The sequence below is a fragment of the Phyllobates terribilis genome, unplaced genomic scaffold (genome assembly GCF_046119375.1).
Source record: "Phyllobates terribilis strain yellow unplaced genomic scaffold, ASM4611937v1 Scaffold_15__1_contigs__length_34870131, whole genome shotgun sequence".
NCBI lineage: Eukaryota > Metazoa > Chordata > Amphibia > Anura > Dendrobatidae > Phyllobates > Phyllobates terribilis.
This window is the reverse complement of record NW_027362775.1, coordinates 18,142,784-18,157,785: the sequence shown is the minus strand read 5'-3', so window position 1 is coordinate 18,157,785 and position 15,002 is coordinate 18,142,784.

The following is a 15,002-nucleotide window of genomic DNA, read 5'->3' as shown; positions in this document are numbered from 1 at the left end:
GCGGAATTCCGAGAACAATGGAAGAGTTCTGAAGCATTTTTAAACTTCAGCAGAATTCCCAGAACAATGGAAGAGTTCCAAAGCATTTTAAAAGTTCAGCAGAATTCCGAGAACAATTGAAGAGTTCCGAAGCATTTTTAAACGTCAGCGGAATTCCGAGTACAATGAAAGAGTTGTGAAGCATTATTAAACGTCAGCAGAATTCCGAGAACAATGGAAGGGTTCTGAAGCATTTTTAAACTTCAGCGGAATTTGGAGAACAATGGAAGAGTTCCGAAGCATTTTTAAAAGTCAGCGGAATTCCGAGAACAATGGAAGAGTTGTGAAGCATTTTTAAACATCAGCGGAATTCCGAGAACAATGGAAGAGTTCCGAAGCATTTTTAAACGTCAGCGGAATTCTGAGGACAATGGAAGAGTTCTGAAGCATTTTTAAACTTCAGCAGAATTCCAAGAACAATGGAAGAGTTCCGAAGCATTTTTAAACTTCAGCGGAATTCCGAGAACAATGTAAGAGATTTTAAGCATTTTTAAACTTCAGCGGAATTCCGAGAACAATAGAAGAGTTCCGAAGCATTTTTAAAATTCACACGAATTCCGAGAATAATGGAAGAGTTCAGATGAATTTTTAGACTTCAGCAGAATTCCTAAAACAATGGAAGAGGTCCGAAGCATTTTTAAACTTCAGCGGAATTCCGAGAACAATGGAAGAGTTCCGAAGCATTTTTAAACATCAGCGGAATTCCGAGAACAATGGAAGAGTACTGAAGCATTTTAAAACGTCATCGGAATTCAGAGAACAATGGAAGAGTTCCGAAGCATTTTTAAACTTCAGCAGAATTACGAGAACAATGGAAGAGTTCCAAAGCATTTTTAAACTTCAGCGGAATTCCGAGAACAATGGAAGAGTTCCGAAGCATTTTTAAACATCAGCGGAACTCCGAGAACAATGGAAGAGTACCGAAGCATTTTAAAACGTCATCGGAATTCCGAGAACAATGGAAGAGTTCCGAAGCATTTTTAAACTTCAGCGGAATTACGAGAACAATGGAAGAGTTCCGAAGCATTTTTAAACATGAGCAGAATAACGAGAACAATGGAAGAGATTTTAAGCATTTTTAAACTTCAGCGGAATTCCGAGAACAATAGAAGAGTTCCGAATCATTTTTAAACTTCACCCGAATTCCGAGAGCAATGGAAGAGTTCCAAAGCATGTTAACAGTTCAGCAGAATTCCGAGAACAATTGAAGAGTTCCGAAGGATTTTTAAACGTCAGCGGAATGCCGAGAACAATGCCAGATTTCCGAAGCATTTTTATATGTCAGCGGAATTCCGAGAACAATGGAAGAGTACCGAAGCATTTTTAAACGTCAGCGGAATTCTGAGAACAATGGAAGAGTTCCGAAGCATTTTTAAACTTCAGCAGAATTCCGAGAACAATGGAAGAGTTTGGAAGCATTTTTAAACTTCAACGGAATTTCGAGAACAATGGAAGAGTTCCGAAGCATATTTAAACGTCAGCGGAATTCCGAGAACAATGAAAGAGTTGCGAAGCATTATTAAACGTCAGCGGAATTCCGAGAACAATGGAAGAGTTCTGAAGCATTTTTAAACATCAGCTGAATTCCGAGAACAATGGAAGAGTACTGAAGCATTTTAAAACGTCATCGGAATTCCGAGAACAATGGAAGAGTTCCGAAGCATTTTTAAACTTCAGCAGAATTACGAGAACAATGGAAGAGTTCCAAAGCATTTTTAAACTTCAGCGGAATTCCGAGAACAATGGAAGAGTTCCGAAGCATTTTTAAACATCAGCGGAATTCCGAGAACAATGGAAGAGTACCGAAGCATTTTAAAACGTCATCGGAATTCCGAGAACAATGGAAGAGTTCCGAAGCATTTTTAAACTTCAGCGGAATTATGAGAACAATGGAAGAGTTCCGAAGCATTTTTAAACATGAGCAGAATAACGAGAACAATGGAAGAGATTTTAAGCATTTTTAAACTTCAGCGGAATTCCGAGAACAATAGAAGAGTTCCGAAGCATTTTTAAACTTCACCCGAATTCCGAGAGCAATGGAAGAGTTCCAAAGCATTTTAACAGTTCAGCAGAATTCCGAGAACAATTGAAGAGTTCCGAAGCATTTTTAAACGTCAGCGGAATGCCGAGAACAATGCCAGATTTCCGAAGCATTTTTATATGTCAGCGGAATTCCGAGAACAATGGAAGAGTACCGAAGCATTTTTAAACGTCAGCGGAATTCTGAGAACAATGGAAGAGTTCCAAAGCATTTTTAAACTTCAGCAGAATTCCGAGAACAATGGAAGAGTTTGGAAGCATTTTTAAACTTCAACGGAATTTCGAGAACAATGGAAGAGTTCCGAAGCATATTTAAACGTCAGCAGAATTCCGAGAACAATGAAAGAGTTGCGAAGCATTATTAAACGTCAGCGGAATTCCGAGAACAATGGAAGATTTCTGAAGCATCTTTAAACTTCAGCAGAATTCCGAGAACAATGGAAGAGTTTCGAAGCATTTTTAAACTTCAACGGAATTCCGAGAACAATGGATGAGTTCTGAAGCATTTTTAAGCGTCAGCGGAATTTTGAAAACAATGGAAGATTTCCGAAGCATTTATAAACGTCAGCGGAATTCTGAGAACAATGGAAGAGTTCCGAAGCATTTTTAAACTTCAGCAGAATTCCGAGAACAATGGAAGGGTTCCGAAGCATTTTTAAACTTCAGCGGAATTTGGAGAACAATGGAAGAGTTCCGAAGCATTTTTAAAAGTCAGCGGAAATCCGAGAACAATGGAAGAGTTGTGAAGCATTTTTAAACGTCAGCGGAATTCCGAGAACAATGGAATAGTTCTGAAGCATTTTTAAACGTCAGCGGAATTTTGAAAACAATGGAAGATTTCCGAAGCATTTTTAAACGTCAGCGGAATTCTGAGAACAATGGAAGAGTTCTGAAGCATTTATAAACTTCAGCAGAATTCCGAGAACAATGGAAGAGTTCCGAAGCATTTTTAAACTTCAGCGGAATTCCTAGAACAATGTAAGAGATTTTAAGCATTTTTAAACTTCAGCGGAATTCCGAGAACAATAGAAGAGTTCCGAAGCATTGTTAAAATTCACACGAATTCCGAGAATAATGGAAGAGTTCAGATGAATTTTTAGACTTCAGCAGAATTCCTAGACCAATGGAAGAGTTCCGAAGCATTTTTAAACTACAGCGGAAATCCGAGAACAATGGAAGAGTTCCGAAGCATTTTTAAACGTCAGCGGAATTCCGAGAACAATGGAAGAGTACCGAAGCATTTTTAATTGTCATCGGAATTCCGAGAACAATGGAAGAGTTCCGAAGCATTTTTAAACGTCAACGGAATTCCGAGAACAATGGAAGAGTACCGAAGCATTTTTAATTGTCATCGGAATTCCGAGAGCAATGGAAGAGTTCCAAAGCATTTTAAAAGTACAGCAGAATTCCGAGAACAATTGAAGAGTTCCGAAGCATTTTTAAACGTCAGCGGAATGCCGAGAACAATGCAAGATTTCCGAAGCATTTTTAAACGTCAGCGGAATTCTAAGAACAATGGAAGAGTTCCGAAGCATTTTTAAACGTCAGCGGAATTCCGAGAACAATGAAAGAGTTGCGAAGCATTATTAAACGTCAGCGGAATTCCGAGAACAATGGAAGAGTTCCGAAGCATTTTTAAACGTCAGCGGAATGCAGAGAACAATGCAAGATTTCTGAAGCATTTTTATATGTCAGCGGAATTCCGAGAACAATGGAAGAGTACCGAAGCATTTTTAAATGTCAGCAGAATTCCGAGAACAATGGAAGAGTTCCGAAGCATTTTTAAACGTCAGCAGAATTCCGAGAACAATGGAAGAGTTCCGAAGTATTTTTAAACGTCAGCAGAATTCCGAGAACAATGGAAGAGTTCCGAAGCATTTTTAAACGTCAGCGGAATTCCGAGGACAATGGAAGAGTTCTGAAGCATTTTTAAGCGTCAGCGGAATTTTGAAAACAATGGAAGATTTCCGAAGCATTTTTAAACGTCAGCGGAATTCTGAGAACAATGGAAGAGTTCCGAAGCATTTTTAAACTTCAGCAGAATTCCGAGAACAATGGAAGGGTTCTGAAGCATTTTTAAACTTCAGCGGAATTTGGAGAACAATGGAAGAGTTCCGAAGTATTTTTAAAAGTCAGCGGAATTCCGAGAACAATGGAAGAGTTCTGAAGCATTTTTAAACGTCAGCGGAATTCCGAGAACAATGGAAGAGTTCCGAAGCATTTTTAAACGTCAGCAGAATTCCGAGAAGAATGTAAGAGTACTGAAGCATTTTTAAACTTCAGCAGAATTCCGAGAGCAATGGAAGAGTTCCAAAGCATTTTAAAAGTTCAGCAGAATTCCGAGAACAATTGAAGAGTTCCGAAGCATTTTTAAACGTCAGCGGAATTCCGAGTACAATGAAAGAGTTGCGAAGCATTATTAAACGTCAGCGGAATTCCGAGAACAATGGAAGAGTTCTGAAGCATTTTTAAACTTCAGCAGAATTCCCAGAACAATGGAAGAGTTCCAAAGCATTTTAAAAGTTCAGCAGAATTCCGAGAACAATTGAAGAGTTCCGAAGCATTTTTAAACGTCAGCGGAATTCCGAGTACAATGAAAGAGTTGTGAAGCATTATTAAACGTCAGCAGAATTCCGAGAACAATGGAAGGGTTCTGAAGCATTTTTAAACTTCAGCGGAATTTGGAGAACAATGGAAGAGTTCCGAAGCATTTTTAAAAGTCAGCGGAATTCCGAGAACAATGGAAGAGTTGTGAAGCATTTTTAAACATCAGCGGAATTCCGAGAACAATGGAAGAGTTCCGAAGCATTTTTAAACGTCAGCGGAATTCTGAGGACAATGGAAGAGTTCTGAAGCATTTTTAAACTTCAGCAGAATTCCAAGAACAATGGAAGAGTTCCGAAGCATTTTTAAACTTCAGCGGAATTCCGAGAACAATGTAAGAGATTTTAAGCATTTTTAAACTTCAGCGGAATTCCGAGAACAATAGAAGAGTTCCGAAGCATTTTTAAAATTCACACGAATTCCGAGAATAATGGAAGAGTTCAGATGAATTTTTAGACTTCAGCAGAATTCCTAAAACAATGGAAGAGGTCCGAAGCATTTTTAAACTTCAGCGGAATTCCGAGAACAATGGAAGAGTTCCGAAGCATTTTTAAACATCAGCGGAATTCCGAGAACAATGGAAGAGTACTGAAGCATTTTAAAACGTCATCGGAATTCAGAGAACAATGGAAGAGTTCCGAAGCATTTTTAAACTTCAGCAGAATTACGAGAACAATGGAAGAGTTCCAAAGCATTTTTAAACTTCAGCGGAATTCCGAGAACAATGGAAGAGTTCCGAAGCATTTTTAAACATCAGCGGAACTCCGAGAACAATGGAAGAGTACCGAAGCATTTTAAAACGTCATCGGAATTCCGAGAACAATGGAAGAGTTCCGAAGCATTTTTAAACTTCAGCGGAATTACGAGAACAATGGAAGAGTTCCGAAGCATTTTTAAACATGAGCAGAATAACGAGAACAATGGAAGAGATTTTAAGCATTTTTAAACTTCAGCGGAATTCCGAGAACAATAGAAGAGTTCCGAATCATTTTTAAACTTCACCCGAATTCCGAGAGCAATGGAAGAGTTCCAAAGCATGTTAACAGTTCAGCAGAATTCCGAGAACAATTGAAGAGTTCCGAAGGATTTTTAAACGTCAGCGGAATGCCGAGAACAATGCCAGATTTCCGAAGCATTTTTATATGTCAGCGGAATTCCGAGAACAATGGAAGAGTACCGAAGCATTTTTAAACGTCAGCGGAATTCTGAGAACAATGGAAGAGTTCCGAAGCATTTTTAAACTTCAGCAGAATTCCGAGAACAATGGAAGAGTTTGGAAGCATTTTTAAACTTCAACGGAATTTCGAGAACAATGGAAGAGTTCCGAAGCATATTTAAACGTCAGCGGAATTCCGAGAACAATGAAAGAGTTGCGAAGCATTATTAAACGTCAGCGGAATTCCGAGAACAATGGAAGAGTTCTGAAGCATTTTTAAACGTCAGCGGAATTTTGAAAACAATGGAAGATTTCCGAAGCATTTTTATATGTCAGCGGAATTCCGAGAACAATGGAAGAGCTCCGAAGCATTTTTAAACGTCAGCAGAATTCCGAGAACAATGGAAGAGTTCCGAAGCATTTTAAAACTTCAGCAGAATTCCAAGAACAATGGAAGAGTTCTGAAGCATTTTTAAACGTCAGCAGAATTCCGAGATCAATGGAAGAGTTCCGAAGCATTTTTAAACGTCAGCGGAATGCCGAGAACAATGCAAGATTTCCGAAGCATTTTTATATGTCAGCGGAATTCCGAGAACAATGGAAGAGTACCGAAGCATTTTTAAATGTCAGCGGAATGCCGAGAACAATGCAAGATTTCCGAAGCATTTTTATATGTCAGCAGAATTCCGAGAACAATGGAAGAGATTTTAAGCATTTTTAAACTTCAGCAGAATTCCGAGAACAGTAGAAGAGTTCCGAAGCATTTTTAAACTTCACCCGAATTCTGAGAACAATGAAAGAGTTCCGAAGCATTTTTAAAAGTCAGCGGAATTCCGGGAACAATGGAAGAGTTGTGAAGCATTTTTAAACGTCAGCGGAATTCCGAGAACAATGGAAGAGTTCCGAAGCATTTTTAAACTTCAGCGGAATTTGGAGAACAATGGAAGAGTTCCGAAGTATTTTTAAAAGTCAGCGGAATTCTGAGAACAATGGAAGAGTTCCGAAGCATTTTTAAACTTCAGCGGAATTCCGAGAACAATGGAAGAGTTCCAAAGCATTTTTAAACGTCAGCGGAATTCCGAGAACAATGGAAGAGTTGTGAAGCATTTTTAAACGTCAGCGGAATTCCGAGAACAATGGAAGAGTTCCGAAGCATTTTTAAACTTCAGCGGAATTTATAGAACAATGGAAGAGTTCCGAAGTATTTTTAAAAGTCAGCGGAATTCTGAGAACAATGGAAGAGTTCCGAAGCATTTTTAAACTTCAGCGGAATTCCGAGAACAATGGAAGAGTTCCAAAGCATTTTTAAACGTCAGCGGAATTCCGAGAACAATGGAAGAGTTCTGAAGCATTTTTAAACGTCAGCGGAATATTGAAAACAATGGAAGATTTCCGAAGAATTTTTAAACGTCAGCGGAATTCTGAGAACAATGGAAGAGTTACGAAGCATTTTTAAAAATCAGCTGAATTCCGAGAACAATGGAAGAGTTCCGAAGCATTTTTAAACTTCAGCAGAATTCCTGGAACAATGGAAGAGTTCCGAAGCATTTTTAAACTTCAGCGGAATTCCGAGAACAATGTAAGAGATTTTAAGCATTTTTAAACTTCAGCGGAATTCCGAGAACAATAGAAGAGTTCCGAAGCATTTTTAAAATTCACACGAATTCCGAGAATAATGGAAGAGTTCAGATCAATTTTTAGACTTCAGCAGAATTCCTAAAACAATGGAAGAGGTCCGAAGCATTTTTAAACTTCAGCGGAATTCCGAGAACAATGGAAGAGTTCCGAAGCATTTTTAAACATCAGCGGAATTCCGAGAACAATGGAAGAGTACTGAAGCATTTTAAAACGTCATCGGAATTCCGAGAACAATGGAAGAGTTCCGAAGCATTTTTAAACTTCAGCAGAATTACGAGAACAATGGAAGAGTTCCAAAGCATTTTTAAGCTTCAGCGGAATTCCGAGAACAATGGAAGAGTTCCGAAGCATTTTTAAACATCAGCGGAATTCCGAGAACAATGGAAGAGTACCGAAGCATTTTAAAACGTCATCGGAATTCCGAGAACAATGGAAGAGTTCCGAAGCATTTTTAAACTTCAGCGGAATTACGAGAACAATGGAAGAGTTCCGAAGCATTTTTAAACATGAGCAGAATAACGAGAACAATGGAAGTGATTTTAAGCATTTTTAAACTTCAGCGGAATTCCGAGAACAATAGAAGAGTTCCGAAGCATTTTTAAACTTCACCCGAATTCCGAGAGCAATGGAAGAGTTCCAAAGCATTTTAACAGTTCAACAGAATTCCGAGAACAATTGAAGAGTTCCGAAGCATTTTTAAACGTCAGCGGAATGCCGAGAACAATGCCAGATTTCCGAAGCATTTTTATATGTCAGCGGAATTCCGAGAACAATGGAAGAGTACCGAAGCATTTTTAAACGTCAGCGGAATTCTGAGAACAATGGAAGAGTTCCGAAGCATTTTTAAACTTCAGCAGAATTCCGAGAACAATGGAAGAGTTTGGAAGCATTTTTAAACTTCAACGGAATTTCGAGAACAATGGAAGAGTTCCGAAGCATATTTAAACGTCAGCGGAATTCCGAGAACAATGAAAGAGTTGCGAAGCATTATTAAACGTCAGCGGAATTCCGAGAACAATGGAAGAGTTCTGAAGCATTTTTAAACGTCAGCGGAATTTTGAAAACAATGGAAGATTTCGGAAGCATTTTTAAATGTCAGCGGAATTCTGAGAACAATGGAAGAGTTCCGAAGCATTTTTAAACGTCAGCGGAATGCCGAGAACAATGCAAGATTTCCGAAGCATTTTTATATGTCAGCGGAATTCCGAGAACAATGGAAGAGCTCCGAAGCATTTTTAAACGTCAGCAGAATTCCGAGAACAATGGAAGAGTTCCGAAGCATTTTAAAACTTCAGCAGATTTCCAAGAACAATGGAAGAGTTCTGAAGCATTTTTAAACTTCAGCGGAATTCTGAGAACAATGGAAGAGTTCCGAAGCATTTTTAAACTTCAGCGGAATTCTGAGAACAATGGAAGAGTTCCAAAGCATTTTTAAACGTCAGCGGAATTCCGAGAACAATGGAAGAGTTCTGAAGCATTTTTAAACGTCAGCGGAATATTGAAAACAATGGAAGATTTCCGAAGCATTTTTAAACGTCAGCGGAATTCTGAGAACAATGGAAGAGTTACGAAGCATTTTTAAACTTCAGCAGAATTCCGAGATCAATGGAAGAGTTCCGAAGCATTTTTAAATGTCAGCGGAATTCCGAGAACAATGAAAGAGTTGCGAAGCATTATTAAACGTCAGCGGAATTCCGAGAACAATGGAAGATTTCTGAAGCATCTTTAAACTTCACCAGAATTCCGAGAACAATGGAAGAGTTTCGAAGCATTTTTAAACTTCAACGGAATTCCGAGAACAATGGATGAGTGCCGAAGCATTTTTAAACGTCAGTGGAATTCCGAGAACAATGAAAGAGTTGCGAAGCATTATTAAACGTCAGTGGAATTCCGAGAACAATGGAAGAGTTCTGAAGCATTTTTAAGCGTCAGCGGAATTTTGAAAACAATGGAAGATTTCCGAAGCATTTATAAACGTCAGCGGAATTCTGAGAACAATGGAAGAGTTCCGAAGCATTTTTAAACTTCAGCAGAATTCCGAGAACAATGGAAGGGTTCCGAAGCATTTTTAAACTTCAGCGGAATTTGGAGAACAATGGAAGAGTTCCGAAGCATTTTTAAAAGTCAGCGGAAATCCGAGAACAATGGAAGAGTTGTGAAGCATTTTTAAACGTCAGCGGAATTCCGAGAACAATGGAATAGTTCTGAAGCATTTTTAAACGTCAGCGGAATTTTGAAAACAATGGAAGATTTCCGAAGCATTTTTAAACGTCAGCGGAATTCTGAGAACAATGGAAGAGTTCTGAAGCATTTATAAACTTCAGCAGAATTCCGAGAACAATGGAAGAGTTCCGAAGCATTTTTAAACTTCAGCGGAATTCCTAGAACAATGTAAGAGATTTTAAGCATTTTTAAACTTCAGCGGAATTCCGAGAACAATGGAAGAGTTCCGAAGCATTTTTAAACATCAGCGGAATTCCGAGAACAATGGAAGAGTACTGAAGCATTTTAAAACGTCATCGGAATTCCGAGAACAATGGAAGAGTTCCGAAGCATTTTTAAACTTCAGCAGAATTACGAGAACAATGGAAGAGTTCCAAAGCATTTTTAAACTTCAGCGGAATTCCGAGAACAATGGAAGAGTTCCGAAGCATTTTTAAACATCAGCGGAATTCCGAGAACAATGGAAGAGTACCGAAGCATTTTAAAACGTCATCGGAATTCCGAGAACAATGGAAGAGTTCCGAAGCATTTTTAAACTTCAGCGGAATTATGAGAACAATGGAAGAGTTCCGAAGCATTTTTAAACATGAGCAGAATAACGAGAACAATGGAAGAGATTTTAAGCATTTTTAAACTTCAGCGGAATTCCGAGAACAATAGAAGAGTTCCGAAGCATTTTTAAACTTCACCCGAATTCCGAGAGCAATGGAAGAGTTCCAAAGCATTTTAACAGTTCAGCAGAATTCCGAGAACAATTGAAGAGTTCCGAAGCATTTTTAAACGTCAGCGGAATGCCGAGAACAATGCCAGATTTCCGAAGCATTTTTATATGTCAGCGGAATTCCGAGAACAATGGAAGAGTACCGAAGCATTTTTAAACGTCAGCGGAATTCTGAGAACAATGGAAGAGTTCCGAAGCATTTTTAAACTACAGCGGAAATCCGAGAACAATGGAAGAGTTCCGAAGCATTTTTAAACGTCAGCGGAATTCCGAGAACAATGGAAGAGTACCGAAGCTTTTTTAATTGTCATCGGAATTCCGAGAACAATGGAAGAGTTCCGAAGCATTTTTAAACGTCAGCGGAATTCCGAGAACAATGGAAGAGTACCGAAGCATTTTTAATTGTCATCGGAATTCCGAGAGCAATGGAAGAGTTCCAAAGCATTTTAAAAGTACAGCAGAATTCCGAGAACAATTGAAGAGTTCCGAAGCATTTTTAAACGTCAGCGGAATGCCGAGAACAATGCAAGATTTCCGAAGCATTTTTAAACGTCAGCGGAATTCTAAGAACAATGGAAGAGTTCCGAAGCATTTTTAAACGTCAGCGGAATTCCGAGAACAATGAAAGAGTTGCGAAGCATTATTAAACGTCAGCGGAATTCCGAGAACAATGGAAGAGTTCCGAAGCATTTTTAAACGTCAGCGGAATGCCGAGAACAATGCAAGATTTCTGAAGCATTTTTATATGTCAGCGGAATTCCGAGAACAATGGAAGAGTACCGAAGCATTTTTAAATGTCAGCAGAATTCCGAGAACAATGGAAGAGTTCCGAAGCATTTTTAAACGTCAGCAGAATTCCGAGAACAATGGAAGAGTTCCGAAGTATTTTTAAACGTCAGCAGAATTCCGAGAACAATGGAAGAGTTCCGAAGCATTTTTAAACGTCAGCGGAATTCCGAGGACAATGGAAGAGTTCTGAAGCATTTTTAAGCGTCAGCGGAATTTTGAAAACAATGGAAGATTTCCGAAGCATTTTTAAACGTCAGCGGAATTCTGAGAACAATGGAAGAGTTCCGAAGCATTTTTAAACTTCAGCAGAATTCCGAGAACAATGGAAGGGTTCTGAAGCATTTTTAAACTTCAGCGGAATTTGGAGAACAATGGAAGAGTTCCGAAGTATTTTTAAAAGTCAGCGGAATTCCGAGAACAATGGAAGAGTTCTGAAGCATTTTTAAACGTCAGCGGAATTCCGAGAACAATGGAAGAGTTCCGAAGCATTTTTAAACGTCAGCAGAATTCCGAGAAGAATGTAAGAGTACTGAAGCATTTTTAAACTTCAGCAGAATTCCGAGAGCAATAGAAGAGTTCCAAAGCATTTTAAAAGTTCAGCAGAATTCCGAGAACAATTGAAGAGTTCCGAAGCATTTTTAAACGTCAGCGGAATTCCGAGTACAATGAAAGAGTTGCGAAGCATTATTAAACGTCAGCGGAATTCCGAGAACAATGGAAGAGTTCTGAAGCATTTTTAAACTTCAGCAGAATTCCCAGAACAATGGAAGAGTTCCAAAGCATTTTAAAAGTTCAGCAGAATTCCGAGAACAATTGAAGAGTTCCGAAGCATTTTTAAACGTCAGCGGAATTCCGAGTACAATGAAAGAGTTGCGAAGCATTATTAAACGTCAGCAGAATTCCGAGAACAATGGAAGGGTTCCGAAGCATTTTTAAACTTCAGCGGAATTTGGAGAACAATGGAAGAGTTCCGAAGCATTTTTAAAAGTCAGCGGAATTCCGAGAACAATGGAAGAGTTGTGAAGCATTTTTAAACATCAGCGGAATTCCGAGAACAATGGAAGAGTTCCGAAGCATTTTTAAACGTCAGCGGAATTCTGAGGACAATGGAAGAGTTCTGAAGCATTTTTAAACTTCAGCAGAATTCCAAGAACAATGGAAGAGTTCCGAAGCATTTTTAAACTTCAGCGGAATTCCGAGAACAATGTAAGAGATTTTAAGCATTTTTAAACTTCAGCGGAATTCCGAGAACAATAGAAGAGTTCCGAAGCATTTTTAAAATTCACACGAATTCCGAGAATAATGGAAGAGTTCAGATGAATTTTTAGACTTCAGCAGAATTCCTAAAACAATGGAAGAGGTCCGAAGCATTTTTAAACTTCAGCGGAATTCCGAGAACAATGGAAGAGTTCCGAAGCATTTTTAAACATCAGCGGAATTCCGAGAACAATGGAAGAGTACTGAAGCATTTTAAAACGTCATCGGAATTCCGAGAACAATGGAAGAGTTCCGAAGCATTTTTAAACTTCAGCAGAATTACGAGAACAATGGAAGAGTTCCAAAGCATTTTTAAACTTCAGCGGAATTCCGAGAACAATGGAAGAGTTCCGAAGCATTTTTAAACATCAGCGGAACTCCGAGAACAATGGAAGAGTACCGAAGCATTTTAAAACGTCATCGGAATTCCGAGAACAATGGAAGAGTTCCGAAGCATTTTTAAACTTCAGCGGAATTACGAGAACAATGGAAGAGTTCCGAAGCATTTTTAAACATGAGCAGAATAACGAGAACAATGGAAGAGATTTTAAGCATTTTTAAACTTCAGCGGAATTCCGAGAACAATAGAAGAGTTCCGAATCATTTTTAAACTTCACCCGAATTCCGAGAGCAATGGAAGAGTTCCAAAGCATGTTAACAGTTCAGCAGAATTCCGAGAACAATTGAAGAGTTCCGAAGGATTTTTAAACGTCAGCGGAATGCCGAGAACAATGCCAGATTTCCGAAGCATTTTTATATGTCAGCGGAATTCCGAGAACAATGGAAGAGTACCGAAGCATTTTTAAACGTCAGCGGAATTCTGAGAACAATGGAAGAGTTCCGAAGCATTTTTAAACTTCAGCAGAATTCCGAGAACAATGGAAGAGTTTGGAAGCATTTTTAAACTTCAACGGAATTTCGAGAACAATGGAAGAGTTCCGAAGCATATTTAAACGTCAGCGGAATTCCGAGAACAATGAAAGAGTTGCGAAGCATTATTAAACGTCAGCGGAATTCCGAGAACAATGGAAGAGTTCTGAAGCATTTTTAAACGTCAGCGGAATTTTGAAAACAATGGAAGATTTCCGAAGCATTTTTATATGTCAGCGGAATTCCGAGAACAATGGAAGAGCTCCGAAGCATTTTTAAACGTCAGCAGAATTCCGAGAACAATGGAAGAGTTCCGAAGCATTTTAAAACTTCAGCAGAATTCCAAGAACAATGGAAGAGTTCTGAAGCATTTTTAAACGTCAGCAGAATTCCGAGATCAATGGAAGAGTTCCGAAGCATTTTTAAACGTCAGCGGAATGCCGAGAACAATGCAAGATTTCCGAAGCATTTTTATATGTCAGCGGAATTCCGAGAACAATGGAAGAGTACCGAAGCATTTTTAAATGTCAGCGGAATGCCGAGAACAATGCAAGATTTCCGAAGCATTTTTATATGTCAGCAGAATTCCGAGAACAATGGAAGAGATTTTAAGCATTTTTAAACTTCAGCAGAATTCCGAGAACAGTAGAAGAGTTCCGAAGCATTTTTAAACTTCACCCGAATTCTGAGAACAATGAAAGAGTTCCGAAGCATTTTTAAAAGTCAGCGGAATTCCGGGAACAATGGAAGAGTTGTGAAGCATTTTTAAACGTCAGCGGAATTCCGAGAACAATGGAAGAGTTCCGAAGCATTTTTAAACTTCAGCGGAATTTGGAGAACAATGGAAGAGTTCCGAAGTATTTTTAAAAGTCAGCGGAATTCTGAGAACAATGGAAGAGTTCCGAAGCATTTTTAAACTTCAGCGGAATTCCGAGAACAATGGAAGAGTTCCAAAGCATTTTTAAACGTCAGCGGAATTCCGAGAACAATGGAAGAGTTGTGAAGCATTTTTAAACGTCAGCGGAATTCCGAGAACAATGGAAGAGTTCCGAAGCATTTTTAAACTTCAGCGGAATTTGGAGAACAATGGAAGAGTTCCGAAGTATTTTTAAAAGTCAGCGGAATTCTGAGAACAATGGAAGAGTTCCGAAGCATTTTTAAACTTCAGCGGAATTCCGAGAACAATGGAAGAGTTCCAAAGCATTTTTAAACGTCAGCGGAATTCCGAGAACAATGGAAGAGTTCTGAAGCATTTTTAAACGTCAGCGGAATATTGAAAACAATGGAAGATTTCCGAAGCATTTTTAAACGTCAGCGGAATTCTGAGAACAATGGAAGAGTTACGAAGCATTTTTAAAAATCAGCTGAATTCCGAGAACAATGGAAGAGTTCCGAAGCATTTTTAAACTTCAGCAGAATTCCTGGAACAATGGAAGAGTTCCGAAGCATTTTTAAACTTCAGCGGAATTCCGAGAACAATGTAAGAGATTTTAAGCATTTTTAAACTTCAGCGGAATTCCGAGAACAATAGAAGAGTTCCGAAGCATTTTTAAAATTCACACGAATTCCGAGAATAATGGAAGAGTTCAGATCAATTTTTAGACTTCAGCAGAATTCCTAAAACAATGGAAGAGGTCCGAAGCATTTTTAAACTTCAGCGGAATT